The sequence below is a fragment of the Morone saxatilis genome, unplaced genomic scaffold (genome assembly GCF_004916995.1).
Source record: "Morone saxatilis isolate NCDOM2014 unplaced genomic scaffold, NCSU_SB_2.0 Contig17, whole genome shotgun sequence".
Lineage (NCBI taxonomy): Eukaryota > Metazoa > Chordata > Actinopteri > Moronidae > Morone > Morone saxatilis.
This window is the reverse complement of record NW_023339729.1, coordinates 12,140,674-12,149,191: the sequence shown is the minus strand read 5'-3', so window position 1 is coordinate 12,149,191 and position 8,518 is coordinate 12,140,674.

Sequence of the window (8,518 nt, the reverse complement as noted above, 5' to 3'; positions counted from 1 at the left end):
GCTGTAGAGTTTAAGTCTGCAGGGGACACATAAAGCAGAATCACACTCAGGGAGAGCACCATCATTACATACAAGCATCACTCTCTTGCTGTCTCTCATCTTTGAACAAACACATGCAAATGCATACACGCACAATTCAGTATTTACCTCAAACGGGCCACCTCTGTTATCATTTCACAACTATCACATTCCCTCTTCTAGTGAAGACTGGAAGTTAAAAGACACACAATAATGGTCGGGGGAACTTTCTTAATGTTGAAACAAATAAGGTCAACAAAAGTATTGACAAAATGTATCTGAAATATTTAGTTAGTTGTTTTAACTATAATATAATAATATAATATACTGAGTGATAAATGATGCTGTTTTGTCACAACACAGATGTATGGAAGTGATTCTGACAACGACCAAAATATTATGCTTATTATTCCACTTCCTATAACTTTCTGTCTCCTTTCTAGCTCACTATATTCGGACTGCTTTACATTTTTACCTCAATAAATTTTACATATTGCATGTTGTGTCCTTTCAGTACATTCATATAAGATATGGGAGACTTACCAGATGCGTTATTCAAACTTGGCATGTTTTGGTGCAATTGGAAAAAACACTAGTCATGAGAACAGCAGCAGTGGTTACTATCTGCATTGCTGCAATAGAGGCCAGCACTGACAGCCCAGTTATCTGTGCATGGCCGGCAATGGAAATTATCCCACACATTTACTAGTGGGAGGTAGTGTGCCTAAACTAGTATTTTTGCCAGCCCACGGAGGTGGTGTAGCCAAGGAGATTGAATGGTCCCTACTGATTAATTAACTGACTTACATACAAAATAAGAAAGAACCAATCACAATATAATCAAGGATGCTTTATTAAGACTGAACCATGAATCAAATGTTTAGCGCAATATAAAGACTTTAAGGTCCACTGTGTGACATTTAGGAGGCTCCTATGGTTCTAAATGGAATATAATAATTGCAAAGGTATGTGTGCCGATTTATAATCAATTTATAATCACTGAAAATAAATATCATTGTGGTTTTTGTTACCTTAGAATTCACATAATACACAAGTAAGACCAAATATCACCAATAATAATAAATCAATGGAACAAAAACATTTCCCAAAATGAAACTTAAAACTGATAATGCCATTTCTAATGGGCAATTTTGGCAATTATCTCAGATAAGAAAAAGCATATTTTAATAATACAATGAATGATTTTGCAGTTTCACGGTCCTTGTGTTGTTCATTCTGGGAATAGGAGAAGAGACCATGTGCTTTTCCTACCTATGACAGCAATGTCTGCTATAGAAAAAGGGCTTTCTCTGTCTGTGTAAACCAACACTCAAGTATCTCTCATTGATATATAACAAGGAAAAGAAATATTAGAAACACCTTTCTGTGAATAATTGTGAAACCTTTAACAGCACCCACAACCACATCTTTCAAATAATTATTATTGAATCAGCACCTCTCTAAACCACGTCAAAAAATTAATATATATAGTATAAGTTATAATATATATATATATATAGTTATGATATTATATATAACCTTACTGATAGAGCAAGGTGTTGTATTGTATATTTTAATCTATAGGTTGTTACTGGGTGGTTTACATTGCGTACATTTCAATTGTATGATGTAACGTTAATAAAAGACACAAAAAAGATCTCAGTGCCTAAATCAATTCGTCTGGGATTTGTAAGTGCAAGATAGATGCTTGACCTCGCCGAGAACTCAATCTGACGTGAGTCACGAATTGGCAACCTTGGCGCTGGCAAATGAAAGTCAAACACGGTAGTAACAAAAACTGCACCATATTAAATGTCTAACTTAAAAAAAATAAACATGTTTACAGCCTGGTACAACAAAAACGGTTTTGGTCCTTCTATAGCTTCTAATTTTCCTGTTCATGACACTATTTGGGGGATGAATTTTTATATGACTCACCCATTTAAATTATGACAAGGTTTAAAGTTATTCATAATTAAGGACATGACTTTGAGCGACAGGTGGGTGCTGTCACAGGCGGTTGGTTTCAGTAATCAGGTTTCATTCATTGACAGCAATGAAAAAACTGAGTCAAATTCTGCATGTGCCAATAGAGCTGATTCTGATTCTATACAGGCAACAAGTAAAGTAAGAAACACAAACGTCATGTTTTTTCCAAGAACAAATATACAAAGGCCGATTGACCCACCTGCTCTCTCAGCATCCCTGCAGGATAATCACTCCATACTCTTTTCTCCCAACAGTTTCTAAAACAGATATCCCAATGAACATTATTGGACTACAGGCGCTAGAGTAATGGGATTTTATACAGTTTAGTAGAGTTTTTGTTAAGTCCAGTGGGGGAGCTGATCAGTGTCTGGATTCATTCTCTCTTCCATTACTCTGATCTATCCCAGTAACCCGACAGAAGGCGAGGGCATAGAAAGCTGCAGATGGGTGGAAATGACAGGATTAGACATGGATAACATACATCACTGTCCTGAGAATGTAAGACGCACAAAAACACACTAAATAAACTACAGTAAATGTAAATATCAGACCAACTTGTTGGATATGCAGATGTAGTCACAACTGTAATGTAAATTACCCTATATAATCTACCAAAATTAAATTACCGGATTGTCAATGTTGCTTATTCCTTTGTGTTCCAGCCATCCAAACCCGAACCTGATCTGTTCCTGTTTTTTGGCTCCTATTTCTTTTGAGTTGCCTGGTCCTGATCTGCTTACCTGTCGTGCCCCTCTTGTATTTGTATTACTGCTTGGGCTGCCATTCTGTTTCCAATTTAGAAGCGTGTTCCTGGCCATCGCTTTGACAAATGTACCTTCATCCGACCTGCTTGCCTGGTCTGTATTTGTCTGCATTTGAGTTCTCCTACCCCTGTCACAAACTCCTCACAGAAAGGCCTCATCTGGAAGGGTTGAGTTTAAACCAGGAACCATTCTGTGATAGGCCACAGTGCAAACCTTTTATCCACCTCCACCCCAAGACACGGAGGTGATTGATTGTGAAAATTATAGGGGAAAAATTAACTGTGGGGATTATTTATGACCGTCAATCAAACAAAAACATTTAGTCCATCTGATTCGTCTGATCAGCAGCAAATTTCTTAAACATCCAGAATATTCTATTAAACCATCGCACTGAATTCATGAATTATTTTTATGAGGAGCATTGTGATGTGACAATCTGTGCCAGTAGTATGCAGAGGTACATTAGGTTCAGAGAACTACCTGAAGAGCTCTGTCAGTGGGATGTTTCCCTTGTGGTGCACTGGCACCTTAGCCAGATGGAGCCAGATGTTGGATAAAACTAGGACAATGTACTCCCCAACCTCAAAGATGTCTTTTAGCTCATCATAATATTGCTGCTGTATGCAAACAGTCTTTTGACCAGTTTATGCATCAACAGGCCCATCTGTTCCCAAGTAATGGTGCTCAAGTGTCAAGTCACAAACACAGAGGGGAGTAAAGCCCAATTGAGCTCTGCCATGCACCACGCTGACTTTTTCCTACCGCTGCTGTGGAGATCTGAGTTTTGACATTTCTATTTCTCCTGGGAGAAGAAGATTGATTTCTCCACAAAACCTACCTAAAAATTATTTGGGAGGTGATGTGTTGCACAGGAACACTTACACATTAATACATTGATCAATTCTGGCCTTGTGGTTAAGAAGCATACCAAGAATCCTTGATTCAAAACCTTTGTTGCATGTTTCTTGTCACCTTCTATCCATACACTGTTAAACTAAACCTGGAGTGCAGAACTTTTGTCTCCCCCTCCGGCAGTGAGAATAATTACGCAAACACAAAACACACAAGAATTTGAATTCCACTACAGTGTATCAGTGCTAAACACTTCAACAAGCAATTAATGAGTCTGTATCAAGTCCATTAAATATAAAACCTGAACATATTAATAAAGTATTAGACTTTATTTAATATTCAACCCAATCAGCAGACAAGAACATCAATACTGGAAAATTCCACAAAACCCCAAATTACATTGGATCCAATGTTAACATTTGTCTCATTCTTGCTTTTTACAATATCTGCACATGACAACTATAATATAGTTGAGGTGAAGAAAACATTGTGGTTATGGCAGATAAACTAAAGTATAGTAAAGGTTAGGGAACTAAAACAGCTTGTTAAGGTTAGGTAAAGATGATGGTTCCAATTACAGTAATCTGAACGGTGTCCATCCTCCAATCCAAGCTCCACATCCTTACTTTCTGCCTCATAACAGGGCAAATTACTTTCTGCCACTGAACAGTGGCATTGGACATAAATTGTGGGGTGTATAATTGTAAAATATAGACTTAATGCATAAAGACACTGGGGTTTAATATTAATGTCTACTTTCCATCCAATAATCCTGATAAAACATTGAACTAAGTTGACAATCTAAAAATAAGAACCTTGAGCAGTTTTCTTGAAAAAAGGCACCCAGGGTCATGTGTCCTGTTTTAAGGTACAATGCATATTATGTCAGTTTGGGTATAGATTATATGTGTGCACACACAGAAAAAGTATTATGCTATGTCTGCACATCCAAACACAGTGGCATATAAACACATCTCTTAAACCCTTAGAGGACAAAGTCATTACAGTTTATTCCGCTATGTGAAACATGACCCAGTTAATCCAGTGAAGGCTCTGTATGACCGGCCCTGGCCACAATAAATACTCCGGCTACGTTCTGCAATTCCCTTTAATAACCTTTTCCCAAACTGGACTGCAGCTCAAGCTTACAGTACAACCCCAGCTCTATACACAGATGTACTCCCTATAAAAACTACACTGGATATTAAACTTCCTTCTTTTTTAAATGTACCAAACCTAAACACAAAGTAGGAGAAAGAAGTGAAACTTTAAAGTGATGGACATATATTGGTTCAGAGAGAGACAGAGGCTATCAAGGGAAATTTATTTAGGCTTGGGGCTGAAGCTGCTTCTGGTATAAAGGCTTTATTGGTGTTTGGTGAGAGGTGGATGTTAAGCCCTCTGCATACTTAGGAACTGTCTTTAGGTGGAGGATCGAGAAACAGGAAGGAAATTGTTATGTCCAGGAGATAGTTATATTGTATAACATTAGTATTTTTTGATTAGGTTTTTTTTTTTTTTTTTGAGATAGAGCAACAATTTAGCAATCATAGAAAAAACAGGACATCTACTATGGCATCATCATTTGAAAGAGAGGCACTCTGGCATGGGCTAATTGTACAAACACTGAAACAAGATTTAAAGTAGTAGTTTACAAGCCTGGGGCAGAAAATACACACATATTATTTCACAATTTGTTAGTTATATTGCTGAATTTATGTTTTTTATGTGTTTTCATAGATAGAAGCTAGAGGCGAAAGAAGTTTATTTCTTCACATTAGGGCTGAAGCAGTCATAAATACGAGTACAGACATGGTGTAGGAGATGTCAAAGGCCTGAGTCTTGTACCCCATTAAAACAACTCAAACAAACAACACAATAAATATAACCTATAAAACTCAAATAATAAAGCAGGAGGATGTGTGTGTGCATGCGTGCACTGAATGTAAAATGTAGACACTATAAAGCTCTTTGTGCTTTCCTGTGCAGAAGGTAAAGATGGAAGACGGTGAAACATTCTTACATGTAGTTAAACATCTATAAAGCTTCTGTATAGTGTATCTCACAATGACAAAGACCTTCAGAGTCTGGATATCAAGATAGTTTAGTAAGGTTGTGGCAGCAGCAGATATAAAGTCTGTGTGCTGTCTCATTGTGGACCTCCTGTTATAAATTCCTCAGCCTTGTTGTCAAGCTGAACCTTCAGCAGCAAGAGAGGAAGAAAGATTAGTTTGTTTATGAAAAGTTAGAGTGGTATGGAGCCATTTGAATATGTAATGGACTCTTTAACCCTCTATTGTCTATTGTCAGACTCACACTGCAAATACACCACGAGGCTTTATATCTCTTGTCATTATTGTCATCTTATTGTATTGTGTTTTTCATCATCCAACACTTTCAATTTCTCTAACTTCCTCTTCATTTATCCTCTTATTCTCCCTCACTGAGCTTTTTCATTAGACGTTTACTTGTATCTCAACCCATCATTGTTCCCTCCCTTTTTCTCAATTTTCTCTCTGCCTTTAAAACATGCACGCACACAAAAGTAGACGCAGAGTGGGATAGGGACACTTAATCTCTTCTTTTCACAAACACAAACTCACATCATCTGTCCCTTTCTCACTTTCTTGAACTCTTCATACTTCTTTTTGTGTCCGCAACACAGCAAATGTACACTCCCTCCCTCCTCCTGTTCAGTGTAAGTCTCCTGTGAATTGACTTCCAGCCAAGGTCGCCTTGGTGACATGATGGAGAGCCCGGCTGAAAACATTTAGCCAGCTTCATTACTCCCCTTCCTGGGCCCTTGTGCAAGTCTCTCTTTCTGTGTGTATACGTGTGTGAGTCTGCACTATGAAGTGATTAACAGAAGCAAGGCTATCAGACCAGGACAGAATAGAGGGTAGAGGAGCACAGGGAAGGAAGGAAGGGTGAAGTATGTGTGTGGTGGGGTAGGAAATCAAAAAACAAACAAACAAAAAAAACAGTGCAAAGAAGTCAAGACACCTCGTTAATGGCTGTGATTAAGTGTTGAAATTTCATAAGGTTTATTCTTCCATGTGCAGCTGTAAGAATGGCATCTGGGGTGGCAAATCGAAAAATTGAGCCATCAGTCTGTGTTTTGCTCCAACACTCCTGGGGTAGCAGTTTTAAAATATGAGGCGCTTGCATTAGGTAAAAGGTAGAGGTGCATACCAGTGTGCTAAAAACAAAGTAGTTGTTGATCGGTCAACACCATCAGCAATTGTGACTTTCCGACAGTCCAACAGTCATGCCCACTGACTAGTTTATATGACGTGGTCATATAACCAATGAGCCAACCTCCTGCATCCTGTATCCTGTATTAAGTCTTTTTTTTAAAGTTTGCAAATCTTTGGCCAACTCTTTTTGCATCTTCTGACCTTCTGATGCTGAAACAAATGAGCACATAATCAGTGTTTTTTGCATTACTTTGCATTATCAGTTGTTGTTTTTAAGGTTACTTTTTCACTTTGACCTTCATCACAATGCTGCTCAGAAGCTTCAGACGAATAGAGAATACAACAATGTTTTGTTTGTGTCAGTGTTACAAAAGTTAGTTTTGCTTTGGGGAAATAGGCTTACTGTGAACATAATTTACAACTTTGAGGGTAAAAATTAGAATTTTTCCACATGATGAAGGAGTAGTTGTGTAAAGTAGTTTATAGGGGTATATATGACAAAATGTTCATTATTGTTTTGTTTTTTAGTTTAAGCTATTAATTAAGTGTCTTGTTTATGATATGATAGTTTATTATATCTGTTTTCATCTTTTTAGGATTTACTGTGTGCACATGAAGTACTAATGAGTCACCGTTTCTAGACAGACATGAAAACAGCTTTACTAAGCTGCTTAAATTATGAATGTTAATGTTGACCCAAACACGAAGCACAGTGAAACATCTATGTGAATAGAGATGTTGTTGTGTATATATGCAGGAAGAGGAGTATGAGTGCCTGAAGATGGAGCTGGGTGAAGCCGGCCAGCCATTATTTAATTACCAACATAAAAGTTAATTGTGGAGCTTTTAATGCTGAGGATGTGGAAAGAGGCCATTATTCACAGGTTTGTGAAGTGACTACTGAAGACTCAAAATGAAGAGCCACGGCTTCCAGCTGCTCTAACGGGGAAAAGACTTTGAGTTAGTGATGGACAAGCACTGTGTGGATCATTGTTTTCTCCAAATGGCTTTCAGAGAAGTATACAAGAAGAAAACAGACATCGTTTTAATTTTTTTATTTATTTTTATGCCACCATGGTTCAAACCAAAATTGTCTAAAGTAAACTAACGTTTGTGTTTTACGGTGTATAATGAGCATTACAGCCTCATGGGTCTGATAGTGTGGCTGTGAACTATGGTTTTAAGGTTTTAAGGTCAGCAATTGGAGAGAATACAAATATTTTTTGTATGTTTATTGAGTTCAGTTAAACCTCACATAATAAATGGAACAAGACAAAACATAGTACATTGCATGACAAGGTTGAGTCATGTGTACATATTACGGTAATGAAAGAGGAAATATGTGATAGAGTGGAGGTGGAGGTGAAATGGGGGGGTAATATATTAAAGAAGAAAAATTATAAATAAATAAATAAATAATAAAGTAACAGGGGTGTTGCTGTCATGTTGTATTTCTTGTGTGATTGATTTGTTTGTATATATTTCACAGCACATTAATAATAGTAGCAATAATAGGGGAGGGTTGTAATGTAAAGTAATGCATTTGTATGTGTTTTCGTGTCAGAGGGCTAATACATTCACAGGTAGGGATTCTGACCTAACATGAGCATAATAATAAGAAGAAGAAGAAGAAGAAGAAGAAGAAGAAGAAGAAGAAGAAGAAGAAGAAGAAGAAGAAGAAGAAGAAGAAGAATGACG